The sequence below is a fragment of the Propithecus coquereli genome, unplaced genomic scaffold (assembly GCF_000956105.1).
Source record: "Propithecus coquereli isolate 6110/MARCELLA unplaced genomic scaffold, Pcoq_1.0 Scaffold13, whole genome shotgun sequence".
Taxonomy (NCBI): domain Eukaryota; kingdom Metazoa; phylum Chordata; class Mammalia; order Primates; family Indriidae; genus Propithecus; species Propithecus coquereli.
Genome location: NW_012137191.1, coordinates 14094703 through 14118204, shown reverse-complemented (window position 1 = coordinate 14118204; position 23502 = coordinate 14094703).

Here is a 23502-nt window from a genome sequence, read left to right as displayed (position 1 = left end):
AGAAAGAAATTAATCGGACAACTAAAAATACATAGAAAAAATTAGCCAGGCATGGTGGCGCATGCCTGTAGTCCCAGCTACTCGGGAGGCTGAGGTAGGAGGATTGCTTGAGCCCGGGAGTGTGAGGTTGCTGTGAGCTAGGCTGACGCCATGGCACTCACTCTAGCTGGGGCAAAAAAGTAAGACTCTGTCTCAAAAAAAAAAAAAAAAGAACTTTTATTCTGTGCATGTGGCTTTGTTTTCCATTGCCTGTTAAATACCCAAATGGGAATACCAACAAGCAGTTCGATATGCAAGTCTTCAGTTCAGGAGAGAAAGAGAGCAGAGCTAGAAGTAGTAAATTTGAGTATCAACAACAGATAGATGGTATCAAAACCAAGCTGATCCATACAAGGACCTGCTTCTCTAAACATCATTTATGAACCATGCTCATTCTACTATCTTGAGCAAATAATCCTTCGTGCCTCCATTTTCTCGTCTGTAAAATGGGAATGGAAGTGCCACTTCTTAGGGTTGCTGTGAAGATAGGTAAAATCATCCATGTGCACTAGTATCTGGATAAGCACTCCTGGAACGTTGGTGTAACTGGTTTATATTTTTTCCCACAGCTGCCTCCACATGCAGTCTGGATGTGACTTTCGTGAGACTAATAAGGCCTGAATGTCTTCCGTGGGGTCCCCTCAGACATGCTTGCTCCGTCAACCTTGGGTGGTCCTGGCTGGTCCCTTTGCTGGCCTATGTCCTCACTGGCCATCCCAGGCAGTTCAGCCAGCTTTGCACATTCGGAATTCTCCTAGCAAGAGAAAGGAATCAGTCTCACGGAGGGATATGTCAATATTTCCTCATGGCAGACACCTCCCCTTTCTGGGTTTGTTTTGAGGACTGCCCTAACTTGGTGTAAGGCAACAAGCCTTCTTTTCATCCCCCAGAGTGAGGAGCCAGGAAATGTTAAGATGTACTTACACCTATAAATCCCCCTGAAGCACCTTCCCAAGCCTTCTATTTCATAGCTGAAGGTGACTGACAAAGTTGACAGTCAAAGTTTCTGTGTGGTCGTCTCTTAGTAAGTCCCAAAGAAATACGTGTAGTGTCGCTATTTATAATGTGGAGAACTTATACATGTAATCAGCTTTGGACTTGAGCTGAAACTCAAAAAAAACAGGAAACATCCCTTTTCCCATCACATATATGTTACTTTAAATTTTTTTCTTAGCATCAACTTTATTAGCCCATATGATACTCATGCAAATAAATACTGGTCCAGGAATCTGAAGTTTAAAGAGATTTAGAATGACCGACAGTATATGATTTTGCCTCTTCTTTCTATATGCCTATAACATTGAGTTACAAATGTGAACGAGGCATTATAAAAATCTGTATTATAGAGCAGTTTGTCAAAAGAATCATCTGGTTGACTTTTGAGTTGAAAGGAAGGTAACAATTAACCGATCCTTCTCTTCAGAATTCAAAACTAATTAAGAAATAGAGTCCGATGCATGGAGGCCAAAATATCAGCCTTATAATTTAGAAAGGTTAGGCTGGAGGATGTAGTTTATCTTGTAGTAAAATGTAGGCTTCCTACCCCTCCCCTACAGAACTCAGAAATGCAGGCACCAGGTTCAGCAAGATTAAAACTGGTCCTCGGGCTACACGCAGAGGTGGGAGACAAGAATGCATGCTTATTGTTGGCAGATGGATCCCAGAGAGGGAGCCACATGGCCTATTTTGAAGTGAGGGACAAACAATCAGAGAAGCTTGGACCAAAAAAGGTCAGACTTTTCTTGCCTTCCAAATCAGGGTGGCGAAAAAGGAGACAGATGCTAAAAGTGTTCCTTGCATTTTTTTCTTTCCTTTCTCTTCTAAGGAAAGGAAGGATGGGGTAGAAGAGAACCTCCTAAAAAGGAAAAATGAAATGCTATAAAAATAGAGACTAGAGAAAGATCACCCGGAAGTGGAAAACTCCAGGGACAGCAGCTTCCAGGGATGCTTATTTGCTCTGAGCCTGCAAGGTGTGATTTTTTTTTTTTTTTTTAAGGAGAAGGTATGCAGGAAGCAATCTGTTCAGAGGGAAAGCACGAGTGAAGGACAGGCAGGGAAAGGCAACTGGGCTGAGGGAAAGGTGAGTGGGTTACATGGACTTAAAAACCCAGGGTTTCGATGGGGGAACAGTAGGAGACAGTGAAAAGGCAATCTGGAGCCAGGCCAGGGAGGGTTTGGTCACAAGCCAAGGAGTTTTTATTAGGTTATTAAACATGAAATGTCCAAAAGTTCAGTTTATTGTATCTCAAACAAGAAGCAGTACAATTAATCAAAGTATGCACCTAAACTATCGACACAGTTTTGCCATCTTAAGAGTAGCTTGTTTATGCCAGAAGCAAAGAAGCCTGGAGAGTGAGTGGCAATGAAATGACAAAAGGCATTTTCCACAACTTGTTGAGAATTGAATATTTTTCCTTGTGAAACATGGTTTCGCAAAGCCTGGAAGAAGTGGTAGTCAGCTGGTGAAAGGTCTGCTGAATATGGTGGATGACAGAGAGTTTCCAAGTCCAGTCTCTATAGTTGAGCAGTGTTGTTTTTTGTGACGTGTGGTCTTGCAAGAGGATTAGCTTGTCTCTATTGACCAACCTGAGCTGCTTAATCACAAGCATACACATCATTTCATCCAACTGATTGCAGTAGACATCTGCTGTAATCAATTGACCAGGTTTCATGAAGCTGTAGTGGATAATACCAGCACTGGACCACCAAATAGACACCATTAGCTTTTTTTGATAAATATTTGGTTTCAGACTGTTTTGGTACTTCATCTTTATCCAATCATTGCTCTGCATGCTTGCAATTGTCAAAAAGAATCTATTTTTCATCACACATAACAATATAGTATAGAAATGGTTTGCCTTTATGTTGTGACAGCAAAGAAAGGCAAGCTTCAGGACGATTTTTCTTCTGATGCTTGTTTAATTCATGCAGAACCCATCTGTCCAGCTTCTTTACCTTGCCCATTTGTTTCAAATGGTCTTTTATTGTTGGAATAGTAACATCAGACCTTGCTGCTAATTCACACATAGGTTGAGATGGATTCACTTCCACTACAGCTTTCAGCTCATCATTATCCACCTTGATCTCAGGTCACCCACATGGCTCGTTTTCATGATTAAAATCACCAGAATGGAACTTCTCAAACCATCAACATACTGTGCATTCATTAGCCACATCCTTTCCAAACACTTTAATGGTACTTTGAGCTGTCTGCACTGCATTGGTTCCATGATGGAACTCATACTCAAAAATAACACGAATTTTTTACTTATCCATTGTTTCACAAATATTGCTCTAAAAAAAAATGTGAAAGATAATCACAAGCCAAAAAATATGTTTGAAAGACTGAGGATGTGCCTTCACAATAGGGAAAAAAAACCTAAGAAGTGTCAGAGTGAAATGTCAGAGATATCAGCTGTCAAACTTAGTACTTGAGGAAATCGGACATTTCATATTTAATGACCTAATACATTATTTGGCCAGGAATTGGAAGGCAGTCAAAGTTTTTGAGCAGGAGAGGAACATAATTATAACAATGTTTTAAGAAGATTTAGTAGGCAGCATGGTGTAGAATATATTATCTGGGGAGGCTTTGAAAGCAGGAAGATCAGTTAGAGATTCCTGTACAGATTGGAAGTGGAAGTAACTTTAATTAGTGTCATTGCTGTGGGACTGGAAGGCAAGTGACATTTGTGTGGTGTTTTAGAGTTTACAAAGTTCTCATTGTATTAATTTCCTCATTTGATACAACACTCGTGGGAAGTAGTTCAAGGATAAACACACTGTAAGATAGTTTGCAGTCAATAAAAGTTAATTGAATAAACAGAAGGAAAACTCTAAAAGACCTGGTGACTATACATAGAAAGGAACCTGAGTGGCAAGTCAAAGATGGCTCCCAGCCCTCAATAATTCACTCATTCTCCAAATCTTTAATATTTACTGAACTCTTACTATATGTCAGGAGCTGTTCCAGGTGTTGGAGTTGCAGCAAAGAACGTTAGAGACAAAGACCTTATCTTCAAGGAGCTCATATACTAATGAGAAGAGGGAATTAATAGACATATAAAGAAATATAAACATCAGATGGTAAAGGAAAAAACAAATCAGGATAGGAGGATAGAGGGTCATGGAGTGTTTTTTGTAGATAGTGTGTCAGAGAAGCTCTATTTCCAGAAGGGACCACTGAACAGGGGGCAGAAGAAAGGGAGGCAGTGAACCACGTGAAGTTCTGAAGCAGGAGTGTCTGGGGCAGGGTAAGTAGCAAGGAGAAGCCCTGACGTAGAGGCCTATCTGGTGTGATCAAGAGGCAGGGAGGAGGCTTGTATAGGCACAGTGGAGTCAACAAGGAGGAAGTGGTAGGAAATGAGTCCAGAAAGACAGCCAGAAGCCAAATCCTGAAGGGTCCCATAAGCCAGGTTAAGGACCACTTTTGTACGGAGGAATCATCTGCAGAGGATAAGATCGGACAGACAGAGACCAGTGAGAAGTCACCACAGGAGTCCAGGCAAGAGATGATGATGGCTTAAATCAATGGTTTTGTTAAAGAAAATGAAAAATGGCCAGATTGCAGACCTATGGTAAGATAAAGCTTATAGGATTTTTTATTGGATTTTATGTAGAGTGGAAGAAAAAGAAAACTTAAGGATGCTTCTAAGGTTTATGCTCAGAGCAGCTGAGTAAATGGTGGCACCCTTACTGAGATGGGGAGCAGTGGGCAAAGGCATCAAGGGCTTGGCTTAGCACCTGTTCAATTTGATAAAACTGCTGAACATCCAAGTGGAGACATTGCAAAGGAAGGATATGATTCTGGAGTTTAGGGGAGATGTCAGGCTTAGAGATATAAATGTGAGATGGCTTCACCATCATCAAAAATGGAGAAGCCAGGAGAGAGAAGCCGGTTCACATACTTATTTGGTACTTATTAAGTATGTACTATACGTAAAGCACTTTGCTAGGCCCTCAGGGTGCAGATATCAAAGACATAGCCCTTCCCTTGAAAGTGCTCACAGTTCAGCTGGGAATCCAAGCAGGTAAATCCCCAGCTACGCCACAGTGTGAGCAGTTCTAGAGCAGAAGTTTCCAGGGGGTACTACAGGAGACAGCAGGGGAGCCTTGGATCCAGGAGTTAAAGGAAGCCTTCCTAAGGAAGGCTACACCCAAGAAAAGTTTTGAACATTGAAGAAGGGTTGTCTGGGGGGAAAAAAAGAAAGTCAGGCCCAAGGAGAAGGGTGTTTCAGGTAGAGAGAACATGGTTTTCAATAGCATAGAGGCATGTGAAATATGACATGTTCATGCAACTGCAGTTATTTGATATGGCTGGAAAAGAGGGTGCTTACAGGAGAGTGGCAAGAGGTGAGCATAGAAAGGTAGGGGATAGATCAGGAAGTTCTCTTCAGTCCATACTAAGGAGTTGGAGGGGGAAGAAGACAAGTTCCATTTTAGAAATGCTGACTTTGAAATACAAATGTGATATGTCTAGAAGGTAACAGAAAATGGAAGACCAGAACTCCAGAAAAGGTCAGGGCCAGATTTCTATTTCTATTTCTATTTCTGTTTCTATTTCTATTTCTATTTCTATTTCTATTTCTATTTCTATCTATATCTGTGATATTTCAGAATCTCCCTCGTGAAGATCATTGTTGAAGCCATAGAAGCCAATTAGATATCCAAGAAACAGAAAATGAAGAGAAAAGAGGAGCAGTAAAAGAACAGAGGTGTAGGCAGTGCCCACAATGAGAAGACTAGAATAGGAAGAAGAGTCTGGATGGAACTCTCGAGGAAAGAACAGTCAGGAGCATCCAGCACATGGTCACTATAGCCAAGGAAAGAGAAAGATGTCGCGAAGGAGACAGGGGTTGGTGATGTCAAACGCTGAGAGGTCATGGAGTGTAAAAATAGAGAGAAAAATCATCAAATGTCATGATCAAATGGTCCCTTGGGGAGAACACTTTAGGAGGAAGTGGAGGTAGTGTCAGCAGCAAGGAGTTAGGGTAATTAGGGCGAGACTGAGAAAGTGAAAGCAGAGAAGGTAGACTTCTAAGCCTTCTTTGTCAAGCCTGTCCCATTATCCTGCCTGCCTGTGGTACTCCACCTTGACTTGGCCCTTTTCTCCTGGTATGTTGTCCTCTCTCTCTCATCCCCACTATCTTCTGCCCCAGTGTGACGGTATCTCTCACCAGCAACAATTCTAGCATCCAGCCAACTACTAGGTTACGAACTGAATCATCAAGTAGACTTTATCAGATAAGGAAATAGGTCAAGGGTTATGGTGATGTAACAGGTGCTATCATAGATTATGTATAACGAATGGAATCTCTCTAAGGACATGTTCGACTGGAAGAATCCCCACTAATCTATTAACATTGGTAACCCCCCAGGGTTTTGGCCAGTAGGAGCTGTGGTAAGGGATGCAGTTTCATCTTTGCCATGCACACCACTTTATTGTTTTAGGTGGTGGTGGTTGTTTTACAACAAAAATGTATTGGTTTTCTGATTTTCAGTATGTTGGTTAAAAAAAAGAAAAAGACATGTCCTCTATTCTTCTAATCTGCAGAGGTACCATTTGGCTAAAATTGCCTATATTTCTTCTTCTTGTCTTCATGCTCTCTTCCCATAGTTCTTTGGCAGCCAGAATTAACTCAATGGAAATGTTGGCAAACTCTCGAGTCAGTCATTTGTTCTCTTTAATGTCATGGCCATATCTACATAATTGTTCTCCTATATCAATTGATATCTAGCTTTTAATGTAATTGAATCTTTGAATATCCAAAAGCCACTTATGCAAATTAAAACAATGACTCCACTCAATAAGCCAGGAAGGATAACCACAGTCATTATTGAAGTAAGTGAAGCTAATCAAAGCCCCATCTTCATAATTTTCTTTTTAGAAACCAACAGCTGAAATAAGTGGAATCAGGAAGGGAATAATTGGTCACTTAGCCTAATCCCTGCTATTTATAATAATAAACAGCACAAATAGGAAACAAATTAACTACTGCTCCCCCTGAGCCACTCAATTACCAAGTTATGACAACTTTACCTCCCACTTCTTAGGTCTGTTTTTCCATCACTGACTCATTCAGGCCACCTTTCCACTCTCATGGACTATAATGATAGCCTCCCAGCCTCTATTTTTGTTTCTCTTAAATATATCCTCCATACTAGCCACCAGAAGGAGTTCTCAAATACAAAAACTAAGCAACTGCCTTGCTTAAAACCCTTAAAAGGCCGTTAAAGCATCATGGAATAGCTGAGCTCCATATTGGAGCATGCGAGATTGTTGGTTTCCTGACTCCTACCTGTGAATCTTCTGGGCTCAGATTCGTAGTGCACCAGATCGAGCGCTGTCACCGGGACTGGGGCTGCTGTGTGGAGTTCAGATCACTGCCACACTCCATTTCCCCTCTTGGTAAGTTGCCCTTTGGGGACCTTCCTGTCCTCTGCTGTCATTGCACCTTGGTCAAGACCACCACAGTGCACTGCGGCAGGCTTTCCTGAGAGTAACATTTGGCAGAAGGGATTAGTGCCTCACTTCCTTGTCTTTCAGAAGGCTTTTAGGATCCATACGCAGAAGCATTCACTCCCTCCCTAAACCTCTGCAAATGGAGGAGAAATCTTTGCTAAGCCATGAGATTCTTTTGTTTTTTTAAAAAAAGGTAATTGCACACTATTTTCCAAAGTCAAGACATGCCTCAGTTCTTTACATAAAGGATGCTGTTCCACTTTGACTTTCTATATTTATGTCTAAATAAAAATTCCACCTCACTGGGCACACTATTACAAATAAATGATTGGATTTGTATAAAATTCAACTCACTATAAACACACACATGTATCTGAAAGCTTCATATCTTTGCTTGGAAAATTACTTTTCTGACAACATCCTATTATTATTGCTGTTTTGTAGATGGCCTAACAGATAATTTCGTGGTGTCAATGGCACTAAGAGCAGAGTCTTCTCTTACTTTAACCAGAAGCCAAATGAATGAACCCCTTCAATTAACTGATTATTATTTCTTCTACACCAGACTTCTAAAAGAAAAAAGGAAGAAGCTAATTACAGATTTGTCAGAGACCATTTCAGGAGCTGTTGAAATAGCTTCTGCACCTAAAGACCTCAAACATACAAACACGCACAAAAATACCTATAGTTCTTGGGATCTGTTGACATTTTCGAGGGCAAGGTTTTCAAACTTGGCACATTCAAGCCCTTTCATCAAGTATAACCCTACCTCTGGAAGACTTTACTCAGGCATGTAGAAAATGGTGACTGCAGAGATAGGAATTTCTGTTGAAGAACATATGAAAGAAAACTTTAGGGGTATAATGCCGACAGCAATAGAAATATCTGTAGGTCCCACAGGCATACAATCAACTAGCAAGCTACGGTCTTTTTGAAAGATCCTTGATATGTAAAAATACAAAAGTAGACCACATATATGTCTTCAAGTCTTGCAGCTTTCTGAGCTCATCCATTCTTAAAAGCCCAAGTTAAAGCCAACAAGGAACTTATTTAAGGGCATTAGGCAACTCTAAAGCCTCTGGGAGGGCCCAACAGTCATGTTCGGAAGCCATCCAGCGAGGCAGAACGTAAACCAAGTTATGTAAGGAGTCTGTTCGTTTGGCTCTAGATTATTGAGAGAGATTAAGAAAGTTTTGGGTCCTTCTGCACATTATAGTTCCTTTTTTTCAAATAACAAGAAACTTATAACTCAATACTTAGCCCCTTTTTGCCTTAACTCTCAGGGAATACAGAGCTCAATTCAGAGCTCCCTGCAGTAGCCCCCCCAACTAAAGACTGGGCAGCATCCACTTTCCTTATGGAATCACCTTGTTTATTGGGTTAAACTCTATAAAACCAGGGTAGAAATTCCAAATAATTTAATTAAGTAGAAAGCATAATATCACCACGGTTAATTGCTGCTAGACCAAGATACAGCCATAGTATGGCTATGGCCTGTTAAGCAGATCCTAGATTATCACAAAATGATGTCTGCTGCTTCCCTTTTGCTAAGTCCTCCCGTCTTCCAGACTCATCATTCCTTAAAAATCCTAGTAAGATTGCCTGAACCCCATACCACTGGTAAACTCTGTGACCACCTCCCTCCAACACAGACTCCCACATACAGACACCACACGCACGCACTCATCCCATTCCCATGTCAGTAACTCCAAGGTGCCCCAAGGAGGTTATGTTTCAAGTAGTCAGTTCATCCCTTGGGGTGTCCTCTTTGCCCACTTCTTTGCTCCAAGATTGTTGGTGTAGTGGATGCTCTTGGTGCTCCATTCATCAGAGAATTATCTCAACCAAACAGGAACTATCTTGTCCAGATTATGCCTCCTCCACCCCTTCAGAGAAGGCAGGCACCAATGGCTGACTGACACAGGGTCTGAAAACCACAACCTTCATGCTAAGAGGAGACCAGCCCTGTGGTGCAATTCATGCTCCAGAGAGCTCTCCAAGGGATCCTGCCCAACTTAGTCCACAGCCAAAACCATATCCGTGCTTGGCTTTCCTCTCTGACTCCGTTCTCTCACTCCCCTTCTGAGAACACCCCCCGAGAGATCACTTTCACAACAACCCCTGTCCTGGGCTCTGCTTCTTGGGAAACTTTCCTGACACAGTTGGGTTTAGTAGACTTCCTGAAAAGGAATAACAAGTCAACGTAGAACAGCAACAGTTCAGATTTGAGTGCCAATGCTACGTTGCTGAGAGAAGGGGCATCGGAATGAACAGCTGTACCGTATGCAGCCCTCTTCTCTAGACAGGGTTTTGTAACCCAAGAGGAAAGCACCACACCTGTTTTCATGTGTCAGAAGCTTTTATTCTGTCCTCTCTTGACTGTCTCCCAGGGAGGAAAATGAGAATAAAAAAAAGAGAAAAGAAAATCCTTGGTGTAGGCAGCTCCTAGAGTTTGACACTCATATTTAAAAGTTTCTGAAAGCTGTTAAAAGAGACATACAGCATAGGAAGCAGATAATTCGACTCTTACAGATTCACCCTTTCCCAAACTCACTCCACTCACTTTCTTTCTCAACCACTCTTACCCACAAACGAAAGGACATTTCCCTCAATTCCTTTAGGGATTGCGGTAAGAGCTACCAGAAGGGATGTATGATGCCATGAGGGAGGGGAGAGGTGATGTGATCACCAGGAGTCCTGTGAGAGGGAGATGCACAGGTCAGGCATAGCTCCCCCATCTATGGGGTGTGGGTGGCGTAGGGTGCAGTGCACGTCCACCAGGCTGCTGCAGGGGCCATTCAGGTGGGTGGGCTACGTTTGAGGGATCTACAGGCTGCCATGGGACTAGAGAAAAAGAAGCAATCAACATCACTTGGTGAGGAGAGAGGAAAGGTCAGCAAAGTCTTCACTAAGCATGAGACATCTGATCTGCACCCGAGAGGATAAGTGGACTACTCAGGAGAAAAGGGGAAGATGGAAGTCCAAGGCAGAGAGCCCCCACCGCACAGAGCTGCGGATGCAGATGGCAGAGCGGGGACCAGGTAAGCACAGATTACCTGTTGGAATGTAGTGGTTCATGAGGTTGGGAAGGTAGCCTGGAATCACCTTGAGAAGGTCCAGAGGACGGCAAAAGTTGCTCCAGCAGGAAGTGCTTTCTTCATGTGTAGCATGAAGACCAATCTGCCCACCAAGTGGGATATATAGATTAGAGAGACGAGAAGGCAGCAAAACCAGTCGGGACTCTCTGGAATGGATACCTGGTGCCCAGTGTGTACGTACTACATGTCAGGCACTGTTCCTAGCATTTTACACATTTCATTTCACTTAATCCTCACTCTGACCGAATGTGACAAATATTCTTATGCATCTCAAATAATGGTAGGAAACTGAGACACAGAAGGTTACGTAAGTTGCCCAGGGAATCAAAGCTAGTAATTACAGAGAATGAACTAAACCCAGGGGATCTGACTCCCAAGTCTGCAGAATTTTCTGTTCCCCTATTCTGAAACAATTTGGGAGAAACATTGAAGGACTATCCTAGGGCAGTAATAACTGGAATAAGAAAAAGGGAACAAAACAAATGATATTTTCAAGTTGAATGTAGGTGAGGCAAAGGAATAAGTAAAAATAACCAAGGTTTCCCATCTCGATGAAGTAGGGAAGCGGATTAGAATTAATAAGAGAGGGAGCAGCAGCTTCGGGGCTGAAAATATTAGTAATGTCAAGGTTTGAGGCATGTTAAGTTTGCAGAGGTCGAGACACATCCTGGTGAAATGTCTGAAAATGTTTGCCTTCCCCCCAGCCTTGCCTTCCTCCCTCACTCAGTGGTAAGACACCCTCTCTCATCATCCATAACTCGGTATCATGTTCGTTCTGTCTGTTGTGCTATCAGTCTGTTCTCAAGACAGTGCCTGATATAGATGCTATTTACACATTTATGCCAGTGAGCTCTCTCTTACTGGGTGGCTCTGACATCAATGAGGGGCTTCATCCCTTGTCAAAGGAATCAGTGAAAATGAAGAGAATGAATGGGGAGGAGACCACCTGGCACTCCTGTAGAACCCATCTGCCTGAGTGCAAAACAGTCAGCCCTACCTTCCAAGACAGAACCAGACATCCACACAGATCAAGCAGTTACCGGATTCGGGTAGCTCTCGGGTCCTCCCACCAGGCACACAAGCCATAGGGAATAGAGACCCTTTGGAATGTCAGTTACTTCCCTAGAGTATCCAGGCCTTCTGTCAAAAACGTTCTTGTTCTTGATAAGCCCGTGCACATTGTGTGCTTATGACATGCCAGGCACTGTTCCCAGCATTTAGCACGTTTTTTTTCACTTCCTCCTCACTCCTACTGAATGAGACAAATACTTTTTGTCTCTCCCCTCCATTTCTCTCTTCTGTCCTCCTGCCCTTTCTCTCTCCTTATTGTTTTTATTAAAGGAAAGTGTTAAAAGAAAAAACTGAGGCATAGTACAAATTTTAGAGTTTATTTGAGCAAACGATGATTCATGAATTGGGAAGCACCAAACTGCAGGAGGTTCTGGGCTCTGTCAAAGGAGCATAACAGGCAGGCTTTGACAAGGTGAATGCAGAAACAAAGGAAATATTTGATGGGTTACAGTTATTCAGTTCTCTTTTTGGTCTATCCTGCTGAAAGTCCCTAGTTGTATAAATTAGTTGGCTGCTTCTGATTGGTTGAGTGTAAGGTTTTCTCTAATATAAGACTTACAAGTAATGGCCCAAGTTGAGTTGTGTTTACGTTTGCAATTTAATCAAGGTTTAGGTTATTTTCAAGGCCTAACTGGTTTTGTCTGCTCAGGGATTCTTCAGTCCTGGTCTCCATTTCAGTTTGCTTTCACAATCGCCCCTTTTAGGTCAAGCTGAGAGGGTGACCAAACAGGACAGTGTTCCTCTCAGTTACCACCACTGAGCGAGCTGACCTAGTCACTGGGACAAAGACTCGTGTAGACATTATCATCATTGATAGTTGCATCGGGAGGAACTGTCAGTGGCAACTCTAGAGCCATCGTTGGCCAGGCAGTTGAGTTCCTCAAGTTGCCTGATCCTGATGGCAATTGTTGATGTGTGAGTGGCTGCTGGAAAGCATGTGAAACCCTTGAGAGGATACCACACACTGAGGAGGTAAACACAATGACTATAAAGAAAATAACAGCCATGGATTTAAAAGTTCCCTAAAACAGAGATTCCCAAGAGCCACAATTTGGCCAACTAAACAAATCACTGGGAGTAGCGTCACCTATGTGATGAAAAACTTGTATATATTCTTTAAGATCTTTTAGATGTTTGGGCAACAATCCCTGATTTATTAACACAGAAGCTACATTTTTCACCAATAACAGCATGTGCACTGTCCTCTTGAGTAGTCAGGGTATACAGGAGTCATCTGTTTTGCAAAACTACCTAAGCAAGGCTAGAGATCTCAGTTTGTAAAGCTTAGAGAGAAATGGAAATCTCATTACAGCTTTTTTCTAATGTCTTGGGGACATTTATAGCAGCCTTTTCTAATCAGAAGTGCCATGGAAGGAATCAATGTCCTGACAAATGAGTGAAACTCAGAATTGCGTATAATGAGAGCATTAGAGCCACATGGATTTCTCTCATGAGAAGTTATTTTATGGACAAATGAGCCAGGATTAACAGTTTTGTTGCAGAGAAGGTATTTTGTCTTTGAACATTAGAAGTCACTCTAATCCACAATAACCATTCCAATTTGGAGGTAATTCTTGTACAAGTTTGTGTTGTATTGGAAATAAAGTCTTGTTCCTATTAAGGGTGAAGTTAAATTTTGAGGATCTCAGTTTGGGCAGGTCTCAGATCTATCACCCTAAGTTTCCTTAAGAACTAGGGAGCAGCAGCATTCCCACTTACAGAAGTTAGGTGAAAAGAAGAGTTTGCTGTAAGATATGGGGTTGGGAAACAGCCAGTTCAGGAAAATCTATTTCGATGACAGTATTAATAATGGGTAGAGGCAAAGGAGGATTCTGTGTGCTTACACTGGGAAGGTCTGATCCAAACAGTTTCAACACATAATTGAAGAGAGATAAATTCCAGAGAAGAGTCAATCTAATTACTAAAAATACAGAGAAGGGATTTTTCTTTCATTTGAGGATGGGTGGAGTTTATAGTTGGGTAGGACTAGTTAGTGAGGCTTTGGGGATGTGTCCATATCCAAGTAGGTTGATACCAGACTGTCTTATCAGCTGGATACAAGTGTAAAAATATATTATGTTCTTCATCTGTATGGGCACAAATCCAGCATTTTGACTGATTAGTTTTAGATGCTATTTTTTTTGTACAGTATCCACTAAGGAGTATTTGCAATCACTGTCAGTAAAGCCTGATAAAGCTATTAATAACAAAAACATTTTAATCATGGGGCCAGTGATCTTGCATCATTGACAGATGCAAAAGACTCATTATTCATTGTGTCATTATTTATACTAACAGAAGACTGAAAGCAATCCAAATGTCTATTGATAAGAGATTTATAAACTATGATATGTCCCCACAATGCTGTTTATGAGCCTTGCAGAAGAGAAATGAGAGAGATCGCTATGTACCGACAGGGAGTGATCTCTATGATAAACTGTTAGGTGCAAAAATCAAGGTGCTAACTAAGATAAATAATATGTCAACTTTATATATACATGCGTAGAAATATATATGCTTATATTTGCAAAAAGAAATACTGGAAGAATGAACCAGAAACAAAATTAGTAACCAGTAGGCAGCTGAGACAAACAGGGTGCAGGGCCCAGGCTAGAAGCAAGAGTACCCTGGGTCTAACTGTATAATTTTGACTTTGGAATTATGTAAATGTTATGCATATTCAAAAAGTGAAATTCAATTTTAAAAAAGCATGAAAACAACTCATGCAGATATTAAAAGGAGCTATTTTAGAGAGGAGTCAAACCAAGGTATAACCATGGTGTGTGGCCCTCTGAATAACTGCCCCCAAGTAGGGTAACCTACTAGTGCCTGCTCAACTCTCTAGATGGCTTTCTGAGGATAAGCGTGAAATGGATTGAAGGCCACCGACAGGGAAAAGAGAAGGAATGGATAGAAAAAGGGAGACCATACAGATCAGGAAGAGTGAGGCCAAGAGGAAATGACAAGAGAACAGGAAGTGAGAAGAAGCACAGACAAGACACTGCTTCCCCAAACCACTGCCCCTACCAGTCTGCAAAGCCTTCTCCCCCAATCTTGCCAGAGATCTTTGACATTAGCAAATACTGTTTTTGTAATGAGTTAAAAATATTTTTTCTAACAGTCCCAGTTATTTAGGGGAGACTCGCTTCTCTGTTAGCACTTTCGCTTGTGTGGCAGGATACTATTTTAAGGTGCTAAAGTATGCCGTTCTTTCTCCCTATGTCTCCCTCATTTTGCTCCCTGCTCCCCTGCTCCCCATCTGAGCAGGTAGGCACCTATGTGTTCCTTGCCTTGGGAAGCAGATGCGGATGGTAGAAAATAAAAGCCTGTCGGTCTAACATTCACTGTTCCTTCTACCCTCTGCCCTAGGAAAGAGGACGGAGGAGGGAGAAAACAGTGTCTGGGGTCCTGAGGACAGAGAGGCTCCAGCTACCATTCCTGCAGAGAGGGGAAGACATGTGGAAATGACCACGTGGCCATGGCCCTCCAGGCAAGAAAGCTTGGAGGTAAACCATGAGAGACCCACTGGGTTTGAAGGGGCTCTGCAGAGAGAGACCTGCAGGGACCATGAACAAAGACTAGATGAGCCCCCACCCATTCTTTGGCAGGGGACAAGATCCAGGAACTGTCAGACACAATGTCGGAGACAGAAAGAGAGTGCTGGGAAGAAGTGAGAGTTTCTTTTCCTTTTCTTTTCCCAATAGCTAACCATGACATAAAGTTCAAAGTTAATATTAAAGGGGTTCACAGACCATTTGAATGCAGTGTTTATTGCACATTTTAATTTTTAGGGTGACATTTATGCCCATTATCTCTGATTCTTTCTCAACCTGGTCAGACACCCTTGCACGGCAAGGGGAATAGAAGCTTGGTGCCGGGAAACAAAAACAGGGCATCCCTGGCTTTCCCCAGGGTCTCCCAGACCCTCACTGTCCCCCAACAGTGTCCGCCCCACACGGGGTGCCAGTGTCCCAGTGCCAGAACCTAGAGACAGTGGCACATCAGAGGAAGCAAGAAACAGCAAAGCAAGCAACAGCAGAGGCTTGCAGAACTTGTCAGAGAAAGATGCAGATTATGACCTATCCGTTCACCTTTATTTCGTTCGTGTGCCCAGAATGAAATTCCACAGAGGTCAAACAAATATGCTTGACTCAAGAACAGCCAACAAAACTGTCCTGCACTTTGTCCCAAAGACAAAATAAACAAAACCAAAAAAAGGTCAGAAGAGGGACGGGGGCATGGGGATGCTAACTTAAAATACAAAGGGATTTAAAGAGAACGCCCTTTCTTCTATGTCCTGGAGATTCAGTAGCTGATCTTGGCTGCTCCATAAGCAGATGTGTTTTCTTTAAGGTTAATTGCAGCCCTGGAACCTATCCACCCCCACAAGACAGATGTAAGTGATCTTTGGGTCTTTGTGAACTGGCAGGTGAAACAATTACATTAGGATAAGAACAGTGCATTTCATATGTTAACTGAATTCACCAGATTGTTATAGATTCTACAAAAAACAACAAATTTGGGCAATCTACCAGTCTCTCCTTATCTAGACTAACTGGTTCTTTGCCTTGCCCACTTTTCACCCAGTATTGCAACAAGAACTAACTCATGTGCTAGACCAGGAGCTCCCGGAGGGCTTGGACCGTGTCTCTTCATGTTTTAACCTCCATTGCTTACCACGGTGCCTGGTGCTAGGAAGTGCCCAACAAATATGCAGCAGAGGCGCAGATGGGTGATTAGATGAGCCCTCGGCAGATGGGGAGATGAAGCATTATCTGTGAGACAACCCAAGTTGGTAACTTGTGCCATCTCAGGACAAATGCGAGGAGCAGGAAATGGGCAGGGTCACAGCAGTATGTTTTGTTTTGTTTTATCTACCTGTGAGTGGTAGATCTCAGGGATGTGGTGAGCTCCCAGCTCACAACTGGAGAGAGAGCGTATCAAAGCTTACCTGATGTCCTGGCCAATACATGGCAGCAGGACTTTCTCAAAAGTAGTCATAGTCAAGGATCATGGCAGGTGATAGTATTGTGAGGTTAGGGACAATAGATAAGACCCCTCGACCGAGGATTTCGTTAAGGGATATACAAGAAATAGCAGTTCAGGAGAAATCTCTGGGCCCAGTAAGGAATCAAGAGGATTAATAGGGAACCCAAAGTAGAAGCCCAATTAGATGGGCCAGACTGATGATGGTTACATTTTGTTGGCACATGGCTGCTGAGAAAACACAATATGGAGATTTAGGCAGCAAGACTGATGCCAGATCCCACCCCCCTGGAAGAGACGAGGGTCTTAATATTCTCCCTGGGGATCCCATTCCAAGTCTCCTGTACATTCACTCCCTCCCCTCCCAACCATCGGCACCTAACTATGCCCAAGTCTCTCCCATATTAAAAAGGAAACAAACTCATCAACATATAAATAAACTTTCCTTCTCACTCCTCTTGTGTGCACCCAGCTGGGTAGCCCCTGCTCCACTCACTAGACTGTTCTCACTGAGGACAGTGATGCTGTCATTGCTGCTAAACTCAAAGGACATGTTTCAGTATGCGTCCTCTTTGCAGCACCCAACACTGTTGACCACTTCCTCTTTCTTGAAGGTTTCTTCCCACCTTCTATCTCCTCTTTGTGAACTCCTCCTTCTCTGACCATTTCTTCCCAGAATGTCGGTGCTCCTCCTGGTTTTCCAGGGAGCTCTTTTCTCATGCTATTGATCTTCTTATAAGATGTCATCCACTCCCTTGCCCCATACCCGGATGCAAATGGCTCTCAAATCTATTTCCATCCCAGATTTCTCTCTAAATCACTATATACATGCACCCATGTCCTGGATTTCTCCCCTTGGCTATTCCATAGGTTGAAGTACAGCGTTTTGATTTTGTCATGCTGAGGCAGTTTTGATCTTAAGGACAAAAATGAAATTGACAAGGGCCAAAATGATACACTGCAAAATTTGTTATAGATGAAAAGCTGACTTGAGATTTGCAGATCATTGGTAATTTTTTTTACTTTCAAAATATTAAGGGGTACAAATATAAGGGGTACAAATGAACTCCTTATTATTAAGGAGTACATGAACTGCTTTTATAATGCTTGAGTCGTGGCTATAGGTGTGCCCATCACCCAAATAGTGTTCATTGTACCTATTAGATAGGTTTTTGCCCCTCCCCTCTTCTCCTCTCCTCCCTGCTTGATTTCCACTGAGTTTGTAAATTTTAAAATTGTAAAAACTGTCTCACAAAAATATTCAGCTTGGTAAACAAAAATGTAAAATACAACTTAAAATAGCAAAAATAGAAAATGGTAAAAATTATTATTGCTCACAAATTAATGAAAAATCAGAGAGTTGATAAAAATTTAAAGGTGCGAAATTTGACATGGTAAAAATAGTGGAGCTAAAAGGAAATTTACCATGAAAAAATTGTATCTGTAAAAGTTTGATAAAGATGAAGAAAAAGAAGTTGATAAATCAACCCTTCACTGTAAAATGTACATAGGGAAGATTTTTATCCTGATGGAAATAATGTTAGTAAAATAAGAATGCAACTGGAAACAATTGGAAAAAGTTTAAATATGCCATATGGAAAATGGTTCAAGGGATTAAATTGACTTTATGGAGTTCATCCTGGAATAAATCTTTGCCACGAAATTCATCAGAGTTGATAGCATCCTGATAGAAATGCTTGTATTCAAGAATAAAATAACCCAGCAGGGTCAAAACACTCAAGATGATGAAGTCAAAATGCCTTGCATTCCCCATGGATACCTCAACTCCACAGTTTCCAAACTGGACTCACTCTCTACTCCCCATCCATACCCTAAACCACTTCTATTGCGTTTCCTATCTCAGAAAATGGCACCGGTCACACCCAAGTCAAAATTCTACACATTCCTCTGAAATTTCCTCTCTCTTCTTTACTGCCTTTCCCCCGCCTCCACATTAGATCACATCCTGCCTTTTCTGACTGCTAAGTACTCTCTCCACCTATTTCCACTGTGAATCCTGCTGCTGGGGCTGTTATCACATCTGGGCTACACCCTCTTAACTGGTCATACTGATTCCCTTGACTTTCAACCACTCCACACGCTGGCAAGTAAAGAGATCTTCCTAAAATGCGAATCTGATTGTCTGCTCTTCACAGGTTCCCTCCGCCCTGCGTCTGGCATCTAAGGCCTCCTGTGATGTTTATATCTCCAGCCCTACCCCACCATCACAGTTACATTGTGCCTCTGTGTCTTGGACTTTCCATGCTCTCTCCGGTTCAAAGTCATTGCATGTGGTTCTCCTTCTATGCTAAATCCTGCTACCTTGACCCCAACCCCTAAAACCCCAGTGCTACTGAATTCCTACTCATCCTTCAAGAATTATACAGTAATTGTCTATTTTCTGGTTTATTTCTCCCCCTTAATCATAAAGTTCTCAGGAAAAGATCACCTTTGTATTTGTAGTACTAAGTACGATAATATTTATAATTACTGACATGTAATAGGACCTCTTTAAATATTTGTTGAACAAATGGATGCAACTTATGTAATCTTTACAACAATCCTGCATAGCAGGTATTACTACTCTCATTTAGAGAAACTCAAAGGAGTTGAGTAATTTGGCCCAGTCCCCATAGCAGGTAAGTAGCAGTTCGGATTTAAACTTTGTCAGTTTATCTATAAAGTGCTGTTATTTCTATTCCATAACACTATGCCTTTCAACTAGATGCAACCAAAACATGGATAAGAGGACACAGCTCCTACAAATATGGCATTGAGAGTCAACAGAGGAGAGTAACGCATCAAAAAATCATTATAACACAGTGTGGTCTGTAGTTGCAGATGCATGGACCACAGGTGTATAGAGAAAAGAGAATGGCCATGGGCATGAAGGAGGTTAAGAAAGACTATGAGGGGGATATTAGAGCTAGAGTTTAAAAGGTAAGAAAGATCTTATTGGCGAAGGCGGGAAGAGAATCCTGGGCAGATGTAGAAAATAAGTTTAGTTTTCTTATACATCAGTTGCTGCATCAGAATAAGCTCAAGAAATTAATATTCTCTCTGAGTATATAGACGACAAAGCTGCTAATGCCAATATTTTGACATTTCAAAACTCTGAATGATTAAATGTACAACAGTATAAACGCTAGCGAGGATGATTTCTCAGAAACATCAAGCATTATACTGAAAGCGTCTTCCTTGGACGCTGCCAGAGTCCTTGGACAGGCCATTATGAACGTATTTCTTTGTGTCTTTTGCCTCATCAATGTATTCTGCTGTGTTCCAAGCGCTAATTAAAATTGCGTGCTGACGGCCAAAGTAAAAGCAAAAGCACTTACATTAAAATAAATGTCTAAATTAAATGGCTCAAATCAGAGAGTCTGATTCCAAGTTGATATATAGGTAATTTGCCCCAGTCCCCATAGCAAGTAAGTAGCAGTTCGGATTTAAACTTTATCACTTTAACTATAAAGTGTATGTTATTTCTATTCCATCACGCGGTGCCTTTCAACTAGATGCAACCAAACATGGTTATGAGGACACAGCTCCTTCAAATATGGCATTGAAAGTCAACAGAGAGAGTAACGCATTAACCCTGCCTTACCCTACCCCATAACTGGCGGGGAAGAAGGCTGAGACTCAGACATAAAATTTAATAAATAGTGTATTTTTCCTGATATTTCTAATTACCCAAAATAATCTAGAACTTCAAGTTTACGAAAAACAGCTTACAAGCCATCATCATTCCATTATATCCTTTCATTAGACTAAAATGGTTTGATTTGAGATTTTGAGGCTAAATCTGATATTCTATATGTGAAGAATACATTGCCTATCATTAATATGTATCTGTAAGTCCCTGCCAAAAAGAAATTTAATCCTTAGTGCTTGATTGTCTTATAACCAAACAAAACAAATAAAAATTTGTTCTACAAATGTTATGCTGAGATCATTTTTCAGGAAAAAAAGTAAAATTTCTTAACTAGATATTGGATTTGGACACTGAGAATAAGACTTAATACACAGTAAATGCTCAGTAAACACAGACTAATGTTCTAATTGTTCTATGCAACAATGTTGGGTAGAAGTGCAAGCAAATCCCAATATGTACCAACTCAAAAAAAAAAAAAACTATGAATTATTCTTCAACTTGTGAAGACAGCCTAGAGGTAGTGTTGCCAACCAATGAATTCCCTAATTGCTCATTTCACTTCCTGACCATGCTTGGCAACTCTTCTGTCTAGTCCATGCCCCGCGACACCCCCAATTTGTTTCCTATTTTTCAGCCCTGGAAACTGAAACTCAATCTTGAAGTTCTACTTAAGCACCATGCATCTTTCTACCTCTCTTCTTCTGCCCATGCTCCAATGTCTGCCTGTAAGGTCCTTCAGTCGCCTTCTGTCAGCCCCATTTCCCATCTGGCAAACACATCTTTCAAGACCCATTCAAATGCCACTTCCTTCTAAGCTGTCCTGGCTCACCTTAAAGCAGAATTAATCAACTTCTCCTTTGAACTCCCATGTCACTTCATTCATTCCTCTATTGTGGTACTTGTCACATTGCAATATAACTGCTTTGGATAGAAAACACATCTCATTTATCTTTGTTACTCTAGGGCTTTGGACCAGTAGCTGGCACATAAAAGCCAGTCAACAAATATTTGCTCAGTAAGAAATACTAAGGTCTGTTGACTCAAGGTAAGCAATTTTAAGATAAGCATTATAATTTAGAGTAAGGTACTTGAGTTCACCAGAAGAAAAATATTACAAGTGAATGGAAAGTCAACATTTAATGCCAGCCTAAAATAATCCTAGAGGTACCTAAGAATCACATAATTCTAGAGCTGAAAGGAAACTTCAAGACAATCTAACTCACCCTCTGCTACATGAATCAGAAACTGTGGCCCAAAGTGTATCCAGGTTTCACAACTAGTAAGAGCAAGCTCCCTAACCCAGGCCTCCTGACTCCAAGTTTACGGCCTTCTCCATTATACTCTGCTCCCTCTCTATCTGATGACCTTTTCTAGCTTAGTGCCATCATGCGAGATGACATTTTATGGTCTAGTCCCAAACAAATATTTTACCCACTTTGGCACAGAAGCAAAGGAACAGATTGTTTTGAGAAAACTATTCATTAGTCAAAAACAAATGCTTGCATGGGTGAATCCACCTGTGTGTTTATATATGTCCCTGAAGAATTAACAGATACTGCCTTTCTAAAAAATTCAGTTTAAAAAAACACATACTCAGAAGAAAAACTCTCGCCGATAAGTTATTCTTTAAAAAAAAAAAAAGATACGCCTAATGCAAAGGAAATTATTTCCTTTCAAGGGAGAAGCCAGTTACACTATTCATAAAACAGAACACTGTCCATAAAACACCAATAAAGAAGCCTAATCATATCAATTAGGCATTTTCTACAGAACATTATTAAAATGCTAGAGGGAAACAAATGACAGATCTGGAGTAGATTTTAAGTCGCTCAAAGTCAAAAGAATCAACTTATTTTTGTACCTTCAATTACTTCATATGACACTCATTTTGTTGGCTACATTAAGATAAAGTAAAAACTATGTAAGTGTGTATCAAGCTTGTACAAATGGAATCAAATTGCATGAAACTTAATATTGTTCAGAAAAAGGATATCTAGCCAACCATGTCAGATCATAAATACTAGCACTGTAATAAATATTAAAAACTGAATATTTAAAAATGGTTTGCAGCACTAGGAATGAATTTTTATTTATACAACTGGTGTTACTGCATAGATAAATATATAAATGAAAGATCAGACTGTAGGTTAAGAGATAATAAATAATGACCAGCATTTGATTTAGCTTCAATTTTTTAAGCAATCAAATATTTATGTGTGAATTACACATGCCAAATTTTTAAACCCAGCATATATCTGTCATCAGTGGGCATATGCTCCAGGGAATGTGAATTAATGTTATAATCAGGCAAAGCATAATTAGGAGGATAAAACTGTCACAAGAAAATAATGCTTGCTAAAGCCACAATATGTTTTCTTTTTTATTGCTGTTTTAAAAAATTAACCACAGTACTGTTCTGTTCCATGACACTGTATACCTAAGTTATAGTATTTATTAAGCATCCATATAGAAGACAAGCAGGAAACAGTTGTTCATTATTTGAAATTGATACTAAATTGGAAAATGTCAGAAACAACAGAGGCATTTTACATATAAACATAAACTTAGAATTGAATGGAAAAGGGGAATATAATAGATAAATACAAAAGAGCAATTTGAAAATCTAAGGCCTTGAAATCAGATAAACAAATTTCTAAAACCCAGAAGGCAAAAACTCTGAGATTACTTTGAGAATCTCAAAATTTATTATGCATTTACAATAAATTTTGGTAATCAAGACAAAAGAAACATAAGTACTTGGGTTTGCATAAAAAGAGATAACGCTTAAGTAGTAGATCTTTGTAAGACCCAGAGAGTGCATTCACTTTTCAGTATCTAAGAAACAAGGAGGAGAAAGAAATGGAAACACTGATTAATGAGCAGAATGATCACTAATTACAAGATGATGACAGCCTAAATTTAAAGGACATGGATATAAAGAGAAAAATTACTGTTATTTTAATACATGAGAGTTCAACTAGAAACACTAGAAAAAAGTAAAAATTTACCCTACATATCAAATAAAATCTTCCAGTTACCAACTACTATTTGATGTGTAGCCAAAGAAACAATAAAGAATTCACCATTGGGGAGTAATAAAAACAGGATAATATAATAATTCTGAAAAGCAAAATCCAAAAGGACTAACCATATAAATTAGGTGGTAAATAAAATCTCCTCTGCTTCCTGAATTC